Here is a 21,771-nt window from a genome sequence, read left to right on the forward strand (position 1 = left end):
GCGGCAAAAACAGAGGATAAGCCCACTTTGCTGCGTCTTCCCTTAGACTTGGACTGAACGTTTACGCACAAGCCGGACTAAATTGAGTTGCAGTTGGACCGGTCTCAACTCCCTTACTCAGAATACTCGGGCCTACTACCACGGGAGGCAGCCCAGCCCAACGCACAACGAAAAGGCCCCCCACAATAGTTACCAAATTTTCGACTTGTTCGTAGGGCACAATTCTCATGGGTACATAGATGGTCATCTAAGGCACGGTAGAAACCACTAGTAATAGACCCATTGCCAATTGATGAAGACATAGCAAGCAAAAACCCAATTTCGAAAAAGAATTTTAAAACCCTAAGTTTCAAAAATTAAAAGGATCTACCTAAAATCAGATGAACAGAGCATATAACAGTAAAAGAAAACCAAAATTTAAAGCTGACAAAGTCAGGAACTCACCCAATCAAGAGAAAACGAACGAACCAAGCACCAAAAATCAAAAATACTATTTGCAACAGCTCAACTGCTGAACACTGTGTCTCCTTCTTCCTCGGTTTGCTTGCACGATCAAAACCCAGGAGTTTCTCAGTCCATTATTTCAAGCACATTGCATTGTAATCTTCGTTTGGTGAGCACATTGGATGAGAGTGTGTTTTGGGAGTGAGGAGTGTTTGATCTGTTTTAGGTTCTATTTTTATGAGTTTATGTGTTAGAGTAACGTCTGCACTGAAGGTGGGTTACGGAGGAATAACAGAGGGAATTACAGGTGGGCAAAGTGTCAAAAATGAAACCACGGATAAGCAAACCGAATTAGAGGTAAACTATAGGTGGGTAAAGTGTAATTATCCCTTAATTTAAACTGGAAAAATTAAAAACAAATAGCTTTATCAATTCTATGCCTCTTCAATTCTCTGAACCCAATTATCTCTCTCTGCCCCTTGAATTCTCTCACTCTCTGTTTCTCTCTTTGATCTGCTCCACTCCAAACCCTCTGCTTCAAACTAAGAGACCCATGGCAAAAGACACCAAGCTCCAAACCCAGACACCCATGGCCAAATAAAACAAAACTCTTTCTTCAATCTACCCAGAAACCCACCTTGTTCTTCCTGATCGAGTTCATGAATTCCTTGGGGACTCTCTTCATGTCGGCATGCACGTCGTAGCACTCGAAGTAGATTGGCACATGCATCACCTTCATCGCCTCCATCGCACGGGACCAGCTCCCTTCGCGTTTAAACCCTCCATTTTTCTCCAGTTTTTATTTTGATGAATTACAACTGGCAAGCAAATGATCCAACGGCTAAAAAATAAAAGCAAGTCAATCCCATCTTCTTCACCACTTTCCTTCTCTTTTTTTCTGCAACATCACCTACACAGAATGAGAGAAGCCCCTCAAAGCGCACCATCGTCACAAATTCTAATAAGCTTCTTTTCAACGAGCCAGTGTAAGTGTTCATTTATGTTTTCCTCTTTTGAGAGCCCCAAAAAAGAATTCTGCTATGAAAATGCTTCATTGTTTCCTGCTAAGTGCTAAATTGAAATCAATCTCTCCAAGATCCATTTCTTTGTTTTCTTCCTTCTTCTCATTGTTGGCATTGAAACACAGATGCTCTTTGTATAGAATTTTATATATATTTAAATTGAAAGTAGTGGGCTTTTGGGATTTGCAAAGTAGTGACTGGCAGGTGGAGGTCAACTGGATGCACTAATAAAAACACTTCCTCTTTACTCTCTCACCCTTGACCCCCCTCTCTGCGAATGCGATCATGGCTGTTCTTCCCTAAAACGGCTTCGCCACTCCTTCCTACAGCTCTTTAAACCCTTGTCTCTCTCTTTGGGGAAGCGGCAATGTCAGACAACAAAACCACCAACATAATAATTCCATGGGGATCCTTACCCGATGAGATTCTTACCAATATATTCGTTTTCCTACCCGTCAAATCCATAATCATCTGTACCTCTGTGTCAAAAGCATGGAAATCACTAATCAAAAACCCAATTTTCATTTCCACCCAACTCCACCACTCCCTCAACAAAAACCAAAACCTCCTCTTTATCGGCCTCTGCTCGGAGAATCAGAAAGAATTTTACGCATTGCATAACGAGGATGATGCTGATTTCACCAAACACGCCAGGTTTGATTACCCTTTCCATGTTCCTGACCTTGATCCCCATAACAGAAAATACAGTGTGGTGGGTACTTGTAACGGCCTGCTCTTCCTTTCCAATGTTTTCCACGCTCACACTAGCGATAGCTTATGTCTTTGGAACCCATGTGTTGGAAAGTTACTGAAACTTCCTTCACCCAATATCACGCATGGTAGGTTCCGCGCCTCTATTGGGTTTGGATTTGATCCCAAAACTAAAGATTATAAAGTGATCAGGGTTGTGACTTTGCTGGACAGTCTTAACTTTGAAAAGGCTCGACCCCAGGTTGAGATTCACACTCTCCACTGGTCAATGGAGAATGCTTAGGACTGATTTGGCTCCCATATGCGCTTTATTTCAGAGTAACCCACAGACATTTATCAACGGGGCTCTGCATTGGGTTGCATTTAGAATTAGTGATGATTATCACCTTCATAATTTTGTTCTGGTTTTCGATTTGGGTGACGAGGTTTTCCATGAGATACTCCTGCCAGAATTTCCAGGTCACATGGATCTGATGCCCGGTTCTGTTTCTGTATATAGGAATTCCATTGCCTTCTTTCAAGAGGATAATGACTCTCTCCATATCTGGGTGATGAAAGAGTATGGTGTTGTGTCCTCGTGGACTAAAGTTTTTAGTTTACCTCTATTAGATCTAGATTTCTTTGGTGCAAGTGATAGCATACAGAGGGCACTAGGTTTTCGAAGGAATGGTGAGGTTATATTAAAATTGGATGGAGGACACCTGATTTCGCTGGATCTTGAGATTCGAGAGGATCCTGAGGCTCAAGAGTTTAAGGATCTTAGGATTATGGGATATAAGGAAACTATTGTTGATTATTATGTGGAGAGTCTAGTTTTGCTCGACAAAGCCGCCAGCAGTGAAGATACATACTGAGGAAATAGGTAAAATGCATTTCATGCTTTTTCTTTTTTCCTGGTTTTTACTTTTGTTATTTATATATACTTGGCATTGATAATATCATACATTGGATAAGAATATATACTTTTCAATATGACACTTCTATTAATTCTTCTTATTGATTATTGAATACCTTAATTAAGTGGCTTTATCTTTAGGATAAATAGCTTATAAAGGATAATTGAGTACATAGCATGTATACTTAAAATTCATTGTCCACATTTCAAATTTTCTTTAAAATTAATCATTTATTACTTATATAAAATAAAATAAAAAAGGGGTTAGTGTTGGTTATCAACTTTGAGCAAGCTTGTTTATCAAGAGAATTTCATGTTTCCTGCCACTCTTGATTTACAATGTATACATAGAAGTCCTCAAATTTTCTTTGCTGGCAATTTTATTGTGACAGGTGATCCCTTTTTACTTCATGTTTTCAAACTCATACTAGATGGTCTTGTTTATTATTCATCTAATAAGTTTCTTATTCAGACTAGTTTGATCTGTTTATGCTAAAAATTTTCTTCTGCATTTATAGAGCAACGTTAATTGAGAAAGCAGTTCACCGGCAAGCATTGCTTGCTTTTGGTGATTAAGAATTGAATTGACCTGTTTATACTCCTCTTCTGAAATCTTTTTTTTTGCTTTTCCTTCCTGAGCATGATTTGCATTAATTTTCCCAATAAAGTAGTTATGCTTAGATGTATTTTTTTGTTGACTCCATTTCATTTCTTTTCCCTCTCTTAATCTCTTGTAAGTTGTGAATGAGTTAGTATTTTCTACTTCACAATTGTATGAAGTAAAAGCAAAATACCAACATCAGTAGAAAAAATAAAGAGGAAAACTGGGCATATAGAAGACAGCAACTTATAACTACTATACTTGCGGGCAGCAATAGGCTGTAGGAACGGGAAGCATTTCCTTATAGACATTAGACATGCAAGTTAAGGGTGGAACTCAACCCGAAATCCTAGTCCCAAAAAATAATGACCAAGAAACTAAGCTAACAAACCCTTTCTTTTCACTTGGGCCTATCCGGCCCATTTACTTCCTTTGGACTTCCTTGGTCCATTTACTAACTTCGCATCCCATGGGCATTTACTAACTCAATTAGGCTTCCCTGGCCCAATTTCCTCATTCTCATCCTTGGGGTTCATGGGCTTGCCATTATCCCCTACTTTCTTTGTTTACATTACTTTGGGCCTGCTACGGCCCATTCTCACTTTTCCATACCACATACTGCCCATGGGTGCTGTTTTCTCTCTTTCCGGGCCTTTTAGGCCCACTTACTTCTTCAAGACCCGTTTATTTATATTAAGGGCCTGTGATCCATTATTCCTGCCGTTTGAGCCCAATGGTTTCTTCTTAGTTTGCCGCTTATCTGCTGCCCGTATCTCTGGGTTGGGCTGCCTTCTACCTATTTCAAAAATGACCCTCAACACCTTCATACTGGCTTCCTTGCTCATTTCCTAAAATAACAATTTTTTACAGCATTTTTTACATATTGAAGGAAGTATTGAACATTTTCGAAACATTTATTTTATTCCTTTTTGTGTTTTAAAAAGGGGGAGAAATAACAAAAAGTAATTTAAAAAATCTGATATTTTAATAGAAAAAGGAAATGTGAGTGTTTTGAAAAGGAGTTAGCTAAAATAGAAAAAGTCAATTCTTACCCTAAAATAAGAAGAAATTTTAAGAACGCCAACATATAAATGCTTTAACATATAAATGCTTTAACGGATTCAAAACTCCACTTTTCCTCGTAGAACTCGAGTTCTTTTATGCTCGATTTGTTACAGTGAACTCGAGTCTAAGAAACTCGAGATGTTGGTTTTCTAAATAATTTAGAAACATTGTTAACTAACGAAATTGTTGGAAAATTGGTGTTATTTTGCCAAAAAAACAAAAATTAAACAAAATTCCCACAAACCAGACATAAACACTTGTTGGGTACCATAACAGGCTCAATTAAATCAGTCGAGTACCATGTAAAAGCATTCATACCAATGAAGCTAAATAACTATATATCTATTTTAGCTTCACCAAAACACAAAAAATGCTCTACATCAATGTATGTAAAGCTAAAAATTTTTAGCTTCAAGCTTCCATACAAAGCTAGCTTCATACGAAAGGTAAAGCTAAAACTTTAAAATATTTTTTTAATTCCTACACATATTAAAATAATACTTCTTTACTTATTTATTTTATTCTTTATTTATTTTCTCTTTTTGCCCGTCGCTCTCATTCTCTCTCTATCTCTCCTCAAATCAACTCTCAAGCTCAGACTCTTACCGGCCTTTCCCTCATTTTTTTGCCTTTTCTCGTTTCTGCCATTTCTCCGAAGCTCACCATCTCTGAAGCTCTGCCGCTGACCTATCTCCACAAAGCAAAAACTCTCGCCGGCCGACCTACTCCCTGACCCAACTTTGTTCACTCCTCACTGGCTGATCCACTCTCTGCCGAAGCCTTCCACTCTCCATTCACTCCTTTCTGCGGGAATTTTTCTGGTTTCGGATTGTTGGGTTTGTGATTGTAGCTCTATAGGTTTTATTTTTGTGGTTATGGGTTGATTTTCTTGGGTAGTTGTGGGCTGATTTGGTGGTTGTGGTGGCGATAGGAGTAGCCTGTGGGCAAGGGTGGTGGTGGTGGTGGCGGCGGTGGTGAGATGTATTATTTTATTGTAGTAGATATATTATTTTATTGTGATATTTATATTATTTTATTATGTTGAAAGCTAAAATAGATCCACTGCTGCTAGATGTTTTGTAGAGTAGATAAAATAGATAAAATAGTTTTTTGTGGTGCTAAGGGGGCGTTTGGTCATAGAGTTCAAAACATGTGTTCACTGTTTAAAACACATAACACTAGTGTCCAAAAATAGAAAATAGCGTTTGGTGGACCATCCCTGTTCAGCTGAAGTTTGAAAAACGTTGTTCAAAAACATGGGCTTTTGAAAACATACTCCGGGCTGTTTTTAAAACAATAAACACTATGTTCAATGGCACTTCGGTAATAAACTTGAAAACTATTATGGCCCACCTGATCAGCCTTTTTTCAATTGCTATCTCCTCTCTTCCTCTCATCTCTCTTCACGCCGAATCAAGCACCTGGTACCAAAGATCTCCATCTCACCCACACACCGAATCAAGCCAGCAAAATTCTCACCCACCTCCATAACTCCTCTCACCGACCCACCATATACGCGTCTTCTCTATACACTCAACTTACACCTCATCACCAACCATTTCAGTCAATCACATTAACCACTTGCTGAACTTGCAATAATTCCATGCCCAAATCCTAGGAAGAGATCCCACCCTCACCTACAAATCTTGGTTGCTAACCAAAAGCCAAACAATGCGAAGGACTTCGGTGCTAACCAAAAGCCAAACTCACACAGTGGTCTCCCCATTACTCCCCATACCAACACATCTGTGCTCAATCAAAGGTCTCTCCCTCACAACGGATCACCACGCCATTGATTACTCAACTCAGCACCATTAAAAAATCCTCACCGACCAATCCAAAAGCGTCTTCTACACACTCGCATCAAAGGCCACAGCTTTTGAAATCTGTGACTGAAGAAGGAAGGTGAAAGTGAAGATTCGAACCTGGATCTTAGAGTGATGGGTTGGCGGCGAAAAAGGCCCTGTAAGTTGCTAGGTCTTGGCGTGCTAACAGTGGAGATGAGATCCGAGGAACGTGAAGCCCAGCCGATCTTCTGCTACGTCGATGGAGATGAGTTTAGTGCATGGGTTGGTTTTTTGCTCTAAGGGAAGAGAAAGGGAAAAGAAAGAACAATCTCAGAGAAGAGCAATGGGAATATAATGTATTCTCTCTCCGGAATAAAAAAAATGTTTATTTGGTCAAAGGTGTCAGCTTTTTTTTAAATCATACACACACATACCAAACACATTTTTATGTTTTTTGAACATTGAAACATGTTATTTAAACCATGATACCAAACACTTTTTTTTTTGTTTTATAAACACTAAAAACACGTTTTTCAATAACACTTTTTAAACTATAGTTTTCACTCGTTTTTTTTTTTTTTTTTTTACACGTTTTTCAATAACACTTTTTAAACTATAGTTTTCACTCGTTTTTTTTTTTTTTTTTTGAGAAACAAACACACACACACACACACACACACACAAGGGAGAGGGAAAGGGGTTCTAACACAAAGGCACATCACAACTCCACTCAAAAGCCATGGTAACTAAATAACTAAAAAAATTGGGACCCGCTCCCCTCTCGTTAAAAAGCCTCCCATTATCTCTCGTTTTTACACTAATGAGAAACACATGGCTAATAAAAAATCTAAGGGTTAAAAGGAAGCCACATCAAAACATAAATTTTCTCTCTTCTTCGTAAACCCAAATCCTTCTCCACAGTCCTTACTAAACCTGGAAATCACCGCCGATTCAACAACACCCTTGGTAACAGACAGCGAGAATCCATCAGAATGGTGTCGAAGCTATCAAATTGGCCACCGATTGATATCGAGAAACTGAGGAAAATGTAATCTAATTCCAGCATTTTCCTTGGTTTAGTTTTTAAAATTTTAGATTTAAAAGAAAAAAATTAGGTAGATGAATTTTACAAAACATGGTTATTCCTATTCAATGCTCCATCAGGGTTTTAAGTAAGTAAAAATAATAATAATAAATAAAATAAATAAATAAACCCTACCCAGATAAAAATTAACTTCCATTTTAGGATAAAAGCTTCAAGATTTCAATTTTTCAATCTTTTCTTACACTTTCTCAAAAGACCAGACAGTGCAAACTGTGGAATTTGGAATAGAAACAAAGAATTAAAATTACCAAGTGAACTTTCTATTTTCTAATGAGACGAAGATCTGTGAGATAAAAGAGGATTTTTTTTTTTTTTTTTTAAAAAACTTTGATGTTAGAATTAGAACTTTTAGCCGAAACTTGTGTACTTTTAGTTCAAGAGCTTCGTACCTGAAGCAATTTTTCCAAGTGAGAAAATCCTAATGACTTCGATAGATAATGATGAGAAAATCCCCCAATTCTAGATCTAGATTTTCTTATAACATCTAGTTCTAATATCAAAGTTTCAAACGCTTTAGCAAAAGATCTAGTATTGTGATTCAGCGGTTTGTTACAAAATAAACGTTGGTGTATGGGTGACTGACAGTGCCATCAGCACTTCTCATTCTTTGATGGTGTCTCCGGCACCTTTCTTATGGCTCCTTGCCGTCCATGGCCAAGGGTGGTTGTGTGTGTGTGGTGTGGGTTTGGCAGGGAGGCTATTGAAGGGTTTGAGTTTGGTAAAGAGAGAGCAATTATTATTATTTTTTTTAGGCGTAAATGCACTTTTGGTCCCTATATTTTGGGTCATTTCTCGGTTTGGTCCCTAAATTGATTTTGCTCCTAAGTCAGTCCTTGATTTTTTTAAATCATTTTTAAAATGGTCTCTGTCGTCAACCCAGTAACAGAAAAATCTGAGGTGGCAAACGGAATGCACTGTGTACACAGTAAATGCTGATGTGGCTAATAAAATAATATTAAAAAATTTGATTTGATATTTTTTAAATGTCATATCAGCATTTAAAATGCCACATCAGTATATAAATTAATAAAAAAAATAAAAACAAAAAATTTTAATTTCTTGATTTTAATTTAAGGGATAATTATACTTTACCCACCTGTAGTTTACCTCTAATTCGGTTTACCTACCCGTGGTTTCATTTTTGACACTTTACCTACCTGTGATTCCCTCCATTACTCCTCTGTAACCCACCTCCAGTGCAGACGTTAGTCTAACACATAAACTCATAAAAACATAACCTAAAACTGATCAAACACTCCTCACTCCCAAAACACACTCTCATCCAACATGCTCACCAAACAAAGATCACAATGCAATGTGCTTGAGATAATGGATTGAGAAACTCCTGGGTTTTGATCATGCAAGCAAACCGAGCAAGAAAGAGACATAGTGTTCAGCAGTTGAGCTGTTGCAAATAATATTTTTTATTTTTGGTGCTTAGTCCGTTCGTCTTCTATTAATTGGGTGAGTTCCTGACTTTGTCAGCTTCAAGTTTTGGTTTTCTTTTACTGTCATATGCTCTGTTCATCTAATTTTAGATAGATCCTTTTAATTTTTGAAACCTGAGGTTTTAAAATTCTTTTTCGAAATTGGGTTTTTGCTTGCTATGTCTTCATCAATGTGGGGCTACTGGACCATAGGATTAGGCTTCCTTCATCAATGTGGGGCTCCATTGATTATTGCTTTTCATGATTTTGCAATAGTATTGATTATTGCTTTTCTGCTTTCCTTTTCCATGGGTTTGTCTCCAAAAAACAGAACAAAATCTTTTAATAATATTGTTTGTTTTTGTGTTGTGTTTTATGTGGGCCACAGGACCACATTATACATACCCAATTACTGGTATATAGTTAATTACATTCATCAAGCCCATCTCATTTGCTGGTATATAGTTAGGGAAATTGAAAGAGAAATTTGATTGCCTAATAAAGCAATAATCTATAATAGATTATACTTTTCCACATGCAAACCCATCTCATACTTTATTCTGTTGTATTTTATATGCAGATAGCTGAATTGACATTCAATTTTGAGATTCATCATGGTGGCCAGTTTGTGTGGAACCCAGATTTGGTATATTTAGGAGGTATTACTTCTTTTATTGATGAGGTTGACCCAGATAGACTTAGTTATTTTGAAATACAAGATATGTGTTGTGGGCAAATAGTACAAGTAGATTTCATTATCTTATTCTTGGAGGTAATTTGGAGCAAGGGTTAAGGCTTATAAATGAAGATGATGATGTAGTTTATATGTGTGAGATTCATGCTGCATGGCCTACAAATAAGATAACACTATATGTTGAGGGTGGTGAGGAGCCACTTGCAGTTGAACAACCATTTGCTAATGAAGAAGTGGTAAATGATGATGATGTGCATGAGGTACCTTAGAATGGTGATGATGTGCATGAGTTGCATGAGGGAGGTACTGTGGATGCTGAAGGAGGTGGTGGAGAAGATTTTGATTGTTTGGAGGAAGGGTTTGAGGGGCCGAATTTTGATGATGATGTATTTGAAAATGTAAATGATGGGCCATCTACACATGATGGAGTTAGTGGCAGTGCAGCAGCCCCACATAGGCCCTCTAAGGGAGATACTCCAACTAACAATTACCCACCTCTTGAAGAGGGTGAATGGATTGACCCACCTCTTGAAGATGACATGGAAAGTCTAGTAGATTCTGATGATGATCAACCAGCACCAAGTGCTACAAAACAACCTGAGTTTAATGTCCAAACTAACATGAGAAAACCAGTGTTACAGAAAGGAATGAAGTTTCCAAACTCTAAGGTATTTAGGGAGACATTAAGGGAATATGCTATAAAAAAGCCAATAGATATCAAGTTCAAGTTGAATGAGAAGAATAAGATATCAGTTCAAGCTGAATGTGGATGGAGGTGTTATGCATCTCAACTACCTAGAGAGTTGACATTCCAAATAAAAACATTCAATCCAGAGTGCACCTGCCCTAGATCCTTCAAACACAGCCAAGTGACTTCAAGTTATATTGCAAAGAAGTTTATGCAGGAGTTTGACAAAAATCCCAATTGGAAAGTGGTTGGTGTTCAACATCATGTGAAGCAAGCAGTTGAAGTTGACATAAATTACAGTCAAGTGTATAGGGCAAAAAGGAAAGCTACTGACTTGATCACTGGGGATGAACAGCTGTAATATGGGAAGCTTAGGGATTATGCAGAAATGATAAGATTGAATGATAAAGGAAGTAGGGTTATTTTGCAAACTAAAATGGAAGATGAAAATGCACAGCCCAAATTTAAGAGAATGTATATCAAGTATAATGCACAAAAAGTTGGTTTTTTGGGAGATTGTAGACCAATCATTGGTTTAGATGAGTGCCACCTGAAAGGGAGATTTGAGGGGCAAATACTTGCTGCCACAGCTAGAGATACAAATGATAACATTGTTCCAGTTGCATTTGCAGTTGTTGAGTAAGAGAACAAAGATTCATAGGTATGGTTTTTGCAGCAGTTTTCAAGTAGCATTGGGAATCCATAACAACTTAGTCTAGTCTTTATCACTGATAGACAAAAGGTATGAACTACAATTGTACTAACATATTTACCCACATATTTAAAGTTTAATAATATATGCCTCAGTTCATTTCAACATGTTTAACTAACATATTTACTTGATTTGTTTTGTATACGAATTAGGGCCTTATACCTGCACTTGAGATGATGTTCCCAACTTGTGAGCATAGATATTGTGTGAAGCATATCTATAATAATTTTAAAGTGGATCATTAGGGCTTGGAGTTGAAGGATGCATTGTGGAGATGTGCTAGAGCCACAACAACCAGGGAGTTTGAGAGACAAATGCAGGAACAAAAGGATTTGGATATCAAGGCATGGGAGTATCTTGCTGACATCAACCCTGCACAATGGTCTAAGTCTCACTTTAGTAGTAGAGATTTGTGTGACTGTTTAGCTAATAACATAAGTGAGTCTTTTAATGCCATGATCTTAGAAGCTAGGGATAAGCCAATTTTAGCAATGTTGGAGTAAATCAGAGTTAGGCTCATGACCAAACAATACAAAAAGCAGAGAGGTATAGCAAAATACACTAGAAAGGTTTGTCCTAATATTCAAGACAAATTAGAGAAGTTAAAACATGAATCTATATCTTTTAGTGCTACTCCATCAGGCAGGTTCATGTATGAGGTTGATAATGGTCGTAAGAGACATGTGGTTGACTTGGTTAAGAAAGCATGCAGCTGTAGGATTTGGGATTTGACAGGACTTCCTTGCAAACATGGGGTCTCTACTATTGTTAAGAACTTGGAGAAAGTGGAGGACTATGTGCATCCTTGTTACTTGAAAAGACATTTGTTGAAACTTACAAAGAGATAATACAGCCAATGCCTGGCCAGTCTGAGTAGGTTGAGACTAACCAACCTGCTCCTATTACTCCTCATGTGTATCAACCACTTGGCAGACCACCAAAGTAAAGAAAAAGAGATCCTAAAGAGCCAAGGAACCCTTATAGAGTTTCTAGGGTGAACAAGACAATCAAGTGTGGGAAATGCCAGAAAGAATGACATAATGCAAGAAGGTGCAAGGCAGACATCACTAGTGAAACTCCATGGCAGAGAAGAGATAAACTTGCTAAATCAAAAGCTGTAAGTATTTCCATGCTTTGAACTATAGTCATTTCCTCATATATTTCACATGTATGTAACTTGTACAACTCTATTTGTAGGCACAAGGCAGTAGATCTACAACAACAAAGCAAACTGCAACACCTCAAACTGCATCTCAGCCACCAAGTACTAGATCTCCGCCTGCATACAGAGCTTTGGTCAAACTGCATCTTAACCTGCACCAAACAATAGATCTAAGGCAGCAACTCAACCTCCAACTGCATCTAGGGTCAATTGGTTCTCTTCATCCTCACAACCAAGCAGCCATACCCCTAGAGAGACAGGGGATTCTTTACCATCTCAGGCACCTCTACTAATATCTATTTTGTTTATTTTTTTCCTATTACTTGCTATTGTTAGACCATCTTGCTAACTGCTAGATTTTGGTTATGCAGCCAAGTGCATCTGTCGGTGGTAATGGTGTTGCTACTGCTAGGAGGATTAAAGGCAGAAAGTTTGGTGTATCAAGGCCAACAAAGTTTCAACCAGTTGGTGGAAAGGGCAAGAAGGTTGCTAGCAAGGGCACAAAAAGCAGTAAATGAAGATGGAAGATGTTAAAGTTTCAACAACTTTTTTTGTTATAGTTCCTACACTTAATGTAATTTGTATTTAAATTGGTCGAGTGTCAAAAACAATATTGGCTATTTTGGTTGGAAGATGTGTATGTCTGATGTGTGGTGGACTAGTAGTTGGGTTTTGGTTGTAAATATGTATGCATGTGACATAAAGTCAGAATGGCTGTCTTCACTTTTGGCAGTTTATGACATTATCAAGATTTTATTAATGTTAATGTGCATTGACACAGAATAAAGTGTTTTGATGTCTTGTGCTTGTCTTTGCTTTTGGTGGATTTGCTTGTCTTGAGCTTTTGGTGGATTTACACATGTGCATGTATTAACACAGCAAATCATGTGTATGTCATGACCATAGGTCCATTTATGGGCAGGTGTAGCATAGAACCAAAATCAATATATATGGATCTATTTATAGGCAGGAAGTAAAAACAATAAATAAACTACAAAACATTTGCACAAAAACAACACTTTGTATTTCAAGAGATGGATACAATAATTAGGGTCTTAATTTACACAACCACATTTCAACAACCCCCCAAGCATCATGAGAGATTAAGGGTCCTCACCCTTACATTGTTGTTCATTGAGGTAAAACACAACAACAACATTACAAAAATGAAAAATAACCATGACAAAACTAGTGCCAACTTGTACAATCTCTCACTCTCTCTAATCCTCTTAAGTTCCTCCCTAGCTTACACATAAAGCTCATGAGCTTCTCTTTCTCTCTGGTTAGATCTTTCTTCCATTTCCCTACTTCTCATTTCTTTCTGATTTGCAAGTTGCAGTTCATTCTCAAGCATACTTATCCTTTCACGAACAAGTGGGGCAGTTTCATTATCCACCCACTGAAAGAAGCTACATTTGGGACCAACCTGATCATTACAATTACAATAGTTAATTTCACAGTTCACAATTAATCACAACTAATAATTCAATTCAATTCAAATGAAATGAAATACACTAATGGAATTGTTTCTTACATTAAATTGACTACTGTTGAGGGTCATTTTCATAAAACACAAATACAAGGAAGGAGGCCTAACTCAACAACGCAGGCAGCAAATAAAATTGGCAAGCATAGAATAAAACCATTAAACCCAAGTGGCAGGAATAATGGGTCACAGGTCCATAAAATAAATAAATGGGCCTTGAGGAAGCAAGTGGGCTCAAAAGGTCCGGAAAGAGAGAATAACAAACTCATGGGCAGTATATGATGTGAAAAAGTAAGAATGGGCCGCGGCAGGCTCAGAGTAATGTAGCAAAAAGAATAGGGGATTGTTGGCAGGCCCACAAACCCCAAGGATGAGTATGAAGTAATTGGGCCGGGGAAGCCCAACGAAGTAAGTAAAAACCCATGGGAACACAAAGTTAGGAAAAGGGCCAAGGAAGCCCAAAACAAGTAAATGGGCCAGGGATGCCCAAGGGGACATAGGAGCCCCTAAGAAAGAAAGCCCATGGCCATGCAAAGCCATTTAGGGAAGAGAGTAAAACAGCAGGTCTAAAAAGAGGGCCAGCAGGACCAAGTCATTACAGCAAGAATGACAGAATAGTATGGCAGGACATGAAGGCAACCAAGAAATGAGCTAAGAGAAATATAAAACCCAGTATCAAATGAAGCCTAGCCCCTAAAGGGAACATTGAATTATAAAACGGCCCACATAAAAGAACGAAGAGGTGCGGCAGACTGCAAACAAAGCTCCAGACCGCGGCAAACACATGAGTAGCAAGAAGGTTTTGGACATACATGAGAGGGAAGCACGCGTAAGGCCCAGGCACCACCAGCCTGTACCCAGCCAATATGGAATGTGATGGGGTCATGGGTCAGAGGTAAGAGGTAAAGGGGGTGTGGTTTGGTGGTGGGGAGAGGGGAAAAGACCTATTCTGCGGCTCCTGCCCAAGCCCTTTTGGGAGGTACGTCCTGCTGGGATGACAGACCACCTAAAAGAGGCAAGGTTGAGGGGGGAACTATTAGGTGCATGCCATGAGTGAAGGAGAGAGAAACACCTACACCGTGGCAGGAAAGAGTGCCATGGCGGACTAACAAATGAAACAAACTCGCCTTTGCCTGGCAAGGGTGAGTGGCACACAGACAAACCTTTTAGTGGTCGGTAAGTACGCCCAGACCAGAAAAAAACGGTTAAGGGGTAAAGTGGTAAAATCTGGTCACGACAGGCCCTATAAGAAGACCCCTGCCGTGCCCTGAAAAATGGATCGAAAGTTATCAAAAAACAGAGGAATGAGGAAGTGAAGAGAAAACAAAAGAAAAGTAAGGAAAAGAAAAAGATAAGATAAGAGAGAAAACAGAAAACAGAAAACAAAAGAAAAATAATATAATGGGCATGCACCAGTAGGTCGTTTCCCTTCTCTCCCCTCGAAATCCCACTCTCTTTGGGGCAAGTAAACAATAGAGATTCCTTTGGGCACTAATCATTTAGGTCCGGTTCCTTCAAAGTCATTAATCCCCATGGCAGGATCTTTCTTTTTCCTGGGAGATTAGTTTCATTGATAGGAGGCGTTCTTCCTCTTTGATCTTTACCTCTAAGGACCCAAACACGACTTAATACTATTTCTTCGATCAACTCATATCATCTCTTAATCCTTTACTTCTCTTGTAAAAGCTATTGTTATTACTGTGATTGTCATAAATAGGGATTGCTTGGTCATTTTCATTAAGGAAAAGTCACTATATTCTTTGTTTTTCTGTTATTATTATATTTTGCCTGCCGTAAGTCATTTGAAACAGTTCTGCCTGCCACAAATACACTCCTGGCAGACAAGGCCAAGTTTGCACACAAGTCGGCCTAAAGTGAGTTACAGTTAAGCCGGTTTCAACTCTCTTACTCAGAATACTCGGGCCCATCACCGCAGGAGGCAGCCCAACCCAACGCACAACACAAAAAAGGCCCCTACAACTACAGCCGAGGAATCTTCTTCCACAGTTGTTGATGCCCATTTTTTGCAAATCTGTACCCCAAGGCCCATGAGGAAGAAAGCCCAATGAGAAGCAAGGCCTAAAGACCCACCAAGAAGACCGAAGAGTAAGAAAATTTCAAAGAAAGAAGTGCAAGTGAAAGCAATCTACAGCAAAACGCAAATCTGCAAAAAATTACAAATCTGCCACAGAATATAAGTATCCCGCAGAATACAGCTTTGCCGTAGAATACAGTTCTCTGGCAAAATGGCTTCGGCAGATGAAGACACACGTCCCTATTCTTCAGCAGAAGGCTTTACTGCCGCAGAATACAAATCTACTGCAGAATACGGTTCTTCAGCAGAATATAGATCTACCGCAGAAATACAGTTCTCTGGCAAGATAACTTCGACAGATAAAGATAAATTGGGCCCAAGACCCTTTTGATCCAGTCAACATTACTTAGCCTACAAAGGCCTAAATCCTTTTGTATAAAAAAGATAGGCGTGAAAACTGATATGAAGAAGCACGGTGAAAAGAAACAAGGAACGGCAAGAAGTGTCAGCAGCAGGAACAACAATCTGGTATGGCAGGAAATGCCAAGTCACAAAGCAAACACCCAAACTAGAGGGAGGCCCAATGATCCAGCAAGGCCCAACCCCCCAAGAAAGGGACAAGTCATAAACGTTGGAGATGCAACCCACACTAGAAAAAGCCAAAAAGCGCACGGCAGGATATGCACACCCATTCTCAGACCACGGCAAACGTATGAAACATCAAAAAGTTAAAGCATGCGTATGACCCAGGCATTACCAGCCTATACCCAGCCACTACGGGAAAGGGTGAAGGCACGGTCTGGCAGTGGGGAGAGGAGTGGAAACCCATTCTTGTGGTTCTTGCTCAGGCTCTTTCGGTGGGCACAGTCCTGCTGGGATGACATGCCACCCAAAAGAGGTAAGGCTGGGTAAGAACCACTGGGTGCATGCCATGAAAGACCAAGAGGGAGAGGGTACACACTGGACTAGTTGAAAAGGAACCTTCATTGTCTAAAAGTCACAGGTCAATGGTGGTAGTCAGAACCATTGACTTAGTAAGTGGTCGGCAAAAGGTTCCCATACCAGACAATGGCCATTAAGGGGCTAGAACAGTAAAACCGATCATGGCAGGCTCTATATAAGAGACCCGTAGCTATGTACAGGAAAGGGGAGGGAAAAGGAAAAAGAGAAAAAATGGGAGGAGAAAACAAAGAAAAGAAAGAAAGAAAGGAAAAAAGAAAAGAAAGGCAAGAATTCTAAGAAAGAAAACAGAGAGAAAAGATAAAACAAAAGAACAGAGGAGGAAGAAGGAAAAACAGAGTATTTTATGGCAGGCATGCACCCAAATAGGTTAACCCCCTCTCTCCCTCAATAGCTTTACTCTCCATTGGAAGAAAAACAACTTATACTCGGGCACACACCATTTGGAGTTGGCCTTTCAAAGTAATTAATTTCTCCTCTGAAGTTACTTGCATTGAGGGAGCAGTTTTCCCTTCCCTGGTTAGAGCCCCGTGGTAACACTTGGTGTGGCAGACCCATTCCTTTGATTCTACTAACTCCGTTTTACTCCTTGTTTAAGTTTTATTCTTTGAACGTGAGGCCTTCTAAGCCATTTACTCTACTTATTGTGGCAGGAATAGTGACTATACTTTCTTTACATTATCTATATTATATCTGTCTGCCATAACCTCTTAACAGTGACTCTGCCTGCTGTGAGTTTATAAATAGACTTTGGCAGACGTAGTGTGGTTTGCGCACAAGCCGGGCCAAAGAAGTGGAAAAGTATTTCTGCAGTAAAAATGAAGAGTAGTCATTCATATGGCAGAAGGCTTTAAAGCACAGCAGATAGCTTTAATGCACAGCAGACAGCTTTAATGCACAGCAGATAGCTTTATTGCACAGTAAAACGCTTTAAGGCAGGAAGCTTTACTGAACAGCAGAAAGCCTTATTGCACAGCAGACAGCTTCATTGCATAGCAGAAAGTTCCTTCTGCAGCAGAAAGTTCCTTCTGCGGCAGAAACGTCAATCCTATGGTAGAAACTGGAGAAAAGTCTTCTGCGGCAAAAACAGAGGATAAGCCCACTTTGCTACGTCTTCCCTTAGACTTGGACTGAACGTTTACGCACAAGCCGGACCAAATTGAGTTGCAGTTGGACCGGTCTCAACTCCCTTACTCAGAATACTCGGGCCTACTACCACGGGAGGCAACCCAGCCCAACGCACAACTAAAAGGCCCCCCACAATAGTTACCAAATTTTCGACTTGTTCATAGGGCACAATTCTCATGGGTACATAGATGGCCATCTAAGGCACGGTAGAAACCACTAGTTATAGACCCATTACCAGTTGATGAAGACATAGCATGCAAAAACCCAATTTCGAAAAAGAATTTTAAAACCCTAGGTTTCAAAAATTAAAAGGATCTACCTAAAATCAGATGAACAAAGCATATGACAGTAAAAGAAAACCAAAACTTAAAGCTAACAAAGTCAGGAACTCACCCAATCAAGAGAAAACGAACGAACCAAGCACCAAAAATCAAAAATACTATTTGCAACAGCTCAACTACTGAACACTGTGTCTCCTTCTTCCTCGGTTTGCTTGCACGATCAAAACCCAGGAGTTTCTCAGTCCATTATTTCAAGCACATTGCATTGTAATCTTCGTTTGGTGAGCACATTGGATGAGAGTGTGTTTTGGGAGTGAGGAGTGTTTGATCTGTTTTAGGTTCTATTTTTATGAGTTTATGTGTTAGAGTAACGTCTGCACTGAAGGTGGGTTACGGAGGAGTAACTGAGGGAATCACAGGTGGGCAAAGTGTCAAAAATGAAACCACGGATAAGCAAACCGAATTAGAGGTAAACTACAGGTGGGTAAAGTGTAATTATCCCTTAATTTAAACTGGAAAAATTAAAAACAAATTGCTTTATAAATTCTATGCCTCTTCAATTCTTTGAACCCAATTATCTCTCTCTGCCCCTTGAATTCTCTCACTCTCTGTTTCTCTCTTTGATCTGCTCCACTCCAAACCCTCTGCTTCAAACTGAGAGACCCATGGCAAAAGACACCAAGCTCCAAACCCAGACACCCATGGCCAAATAAAACAAAACTCTTTCTTCAATCTACCCAGAAACCCACCTTGTTCTTCCTAATCGAGTTCATGAATTCCATGGGGACTCTCTTCATGTCGGCATGCATGTCGTAGCACTCGAAGTAGATTGGCACATGCATCGCCTTCATCGCCTCCATCGCACGGGACCGGCTCCCCTCGCATTTAAACCCTCCATTTTTCTCCAGTTTTTATTTTGATGAATTACAACTGGCAAGCAAATGATCCAATGGCTAAAAAATAAAAGCAAGTCAATCCCATCTTCTTCACCACTTTCCTTCTCTTTTTTTCTACAACATCACCTACACAGTATGAGAGAAGCCCCTCAAAGCGCACCATCGTCACAAATTCTAATAAGCTTCTTTTCAACGAGCTAGTGTAAGTGTTCATTTATGTTTTCCTCTTTTGAAAGCCCCAAAAAAGAATTTTGCTATGAAAATGCTTCATTGTTTCCTGCTAAGTGCTAAATTGAAATCAATCTCTCCAAGATCCATTTCTTTGTTTTCTTCCTTCTTCTCATTGTAGGCATTGGAACACAGAGGCTCTTTGTATAGAATTTTATATATATTTAAATTGAAAGTAGTGAGCTTTTGGGATTTGCAAAGTAGTGACTGGCAGGTGGAGGTCAACTGGATGCACTAATAAAAACACTTCCTCTTTACTCTCTCACCCTTGACCCCCCACTCTGCGAATGCGATCATGGCTGTTCTTCCCTAAAACGGCTTCGCCACTCCTTCCTACAGCTCTTTAAACCCTTGTCTCTCTCTTTGGTGAAGCGGCAATGTCAGACAACAAAACCACCAGCATAATAATTCCATGGAAATCACTAATCAAAAACCCAACTTTCATTTCCACCCAACTCCACCACTCCCTCAACAAAAACCAAAACCTCCTCTTTATAGGCCTCTGCTCGGAGAATCAGAAAGAATTTTACGCATTGCATAACGAGGATGATGCTGATTTCACCAAACACGCCAGGTTTGATTACCCTTTCCATGTTCCTGACCTTGATCCCCATAACAGAAAATACAGTGTGGTGGGTACTTGTAACGGCCTGCTCTTCCTTTCCAATATTTTCCACGCTCACACTAGCGATAGCTTATGTCTTTGGAACCCATGTGTTGGAAAGTTACTGAAACTTCCTTCACCCAATATCACGCATGGTAGGTTCCGCGCCTCTATTGGGTTTGGATTTGATCCCAAAACTAAAGATTATAAAGTGATCAGGGTTGTGACTTTGCTGGACAGTCTTAACTTTGAAAAGGCTCGACCCCAGGTTGAGATTTACACACTCTCCACTGGTCAATGGAGAATGCTTAGGACTGATTTGGCTCCCATATGCGCTTTATTTCAGAGTAACCCACAGACATTTATCAACGGGGCTCTGCATTGGGTTGCATTTAGAATTAGTGATGATTATCACCTTCATAATTTTGTTCTGGTTTTCGATTTGGGCGAGGAGGTTTTCCATGAGATACTCCTGCCAGAATTTCCAGGTCATATGGATCTGATGCCCGGTTCTGTTTCTGTGTATAGGAATTCCATTGCCTTCTTTCGAAAGGATAATGACTTCCTCCATATCTGGGCGATGAAAGAGTATGGTGTTGTGTCCTTGTGGACTAATGTTTTAAGTTTACCTCTATTAGATCTAGATTTCTTTGGTGCAAGTGATAGCATACAGAGGGCACTAGGTTTTCTAAGGAATGGTGAGGTTATATTAAAATTGGATGGAGGACGCCTCATTTCGCTGGATCCTGAGACTCGAGAGATTAAGGATCTTAGGATTATGGGATATAAGGAAACTAACGTTCATTATTATGTGGAGAGTCTAGTTTTGCTCGACAAAGCTGCCAGCAGTTAGATACATACTGAGGAAATTGGTAAAATGCATTTCATGCTTCTTTTTTCCTGGTTTTTACTTTTGTTATTTATATATACTTGGCATTGATAATATCATACATTATAAAGGATAATTGAGTACATAGCATGTATACTTAAAATTCATTGTCCACATTTCAAATTTTCTTTAAAATTAATCTTTTATTACTTATATAAAATAAAATAAAAAAAGTGGTTAGTGTTGGTTATCAACTTTGAGCAAGCTTGTTTATCAAAGAGAATTTCGTGTTTCCTGCCACTCTTGATTTACAATGTATACATAGAAGTCCTCAAATTTTCTTTGCTGGCAATTTTGTGGTGACAGGTGATCCCTTTTTACTTCATGTTTTCAAACTCATACTAGATGTTCTTGTTTATTATTCATCTAATAAGTTTCTTATTCAGACTAGTTTGATCTGTTTATGCTAAAAATTTTCTTCTGCATTTATAGAGCAACGTTAATTGAGAAAGCAGTTCACCGGCAAGCATTGCTTGCTTTTGGTGATTAAGAATTGAATTGACCTGTTTATACTCCTCTTCTGAAAACCTTTTTTTTGCTTTTCCTTCCTGAGCATGATTTGCATTAATTTTCCCAATAAAGTAGTTATGCTTAGATGTATTTTTTTGTTGACTCCATTTCATTTCTTTTCCCTCTCTTAATCTCTTGTAAGTTGTGAATGAGTTAGTATTTTCTACTTCACAATTGTATGAAGTAAAAGCAAAATACCAACATCAGTAGAAAAAATAAAGAGGAAAACTGGGCATATAGAAGACAGCAACTTATAACTACTATACTTGCGGGCAGCAATAGGCTGTAGGAACGGGAAGCATTTCCTTATAGACATTAGACATGCAAGTTAAGGGTGGAACTCAACCCGAAATCCTAGTCCCAAAAAATAATGACCAAGAAACTAAGCTAACAACTCTTTCATTGATTTATAATGCTGAAAACTATTTCATCTTTTAAGGT

At 39.0% G+C, this 21,771-nt stretch overlaps 1 protein-coding gene across 6 annotated transcripts in view; it reads left to right on the top strand.

Annotated features, from left to right (window-relative positions):
* The window catches only part of LOC112004633 (F-box protein CPR1), a 65,119-nt gene that overhangs the window by 15,900 nt on the left and 27,448 nt on the right, over positions 1-21,771 (top strand). For 2 of the 6 annotated variants that reach the window (XR_010623814.1, XR_010623805.1), the window contains exon 1: positions 19,908-20,803. The exons of 1 other annotated variant lie outside the window; for it this stretch is intronic. The gene's annotated coding sequence lies outside the window, so the exon portion shown is untranslated. 3 more of the 6 variants (XR_010623813.1, XR_010623812.1, XR_010623808.1) reach the window with 3 other exon arrangements.

This window comes from Quercus suber, unplaced genomic scaffold, assembly GCF_002906115.3.
Source record: "Quercus suber isolate HL8 unplaced genomic scaffold, Cork oak 2.0 scaffold_18, whole genome shotgun sequence".
In the NCBI taxonomy this organism is placed as follows: domain Eukaryota; kingdom Viridiplantae; phylum Streptophyta; class Magnoliopsida; order Fagales; family Fagaceae; genus Quercus; species Quercus suber.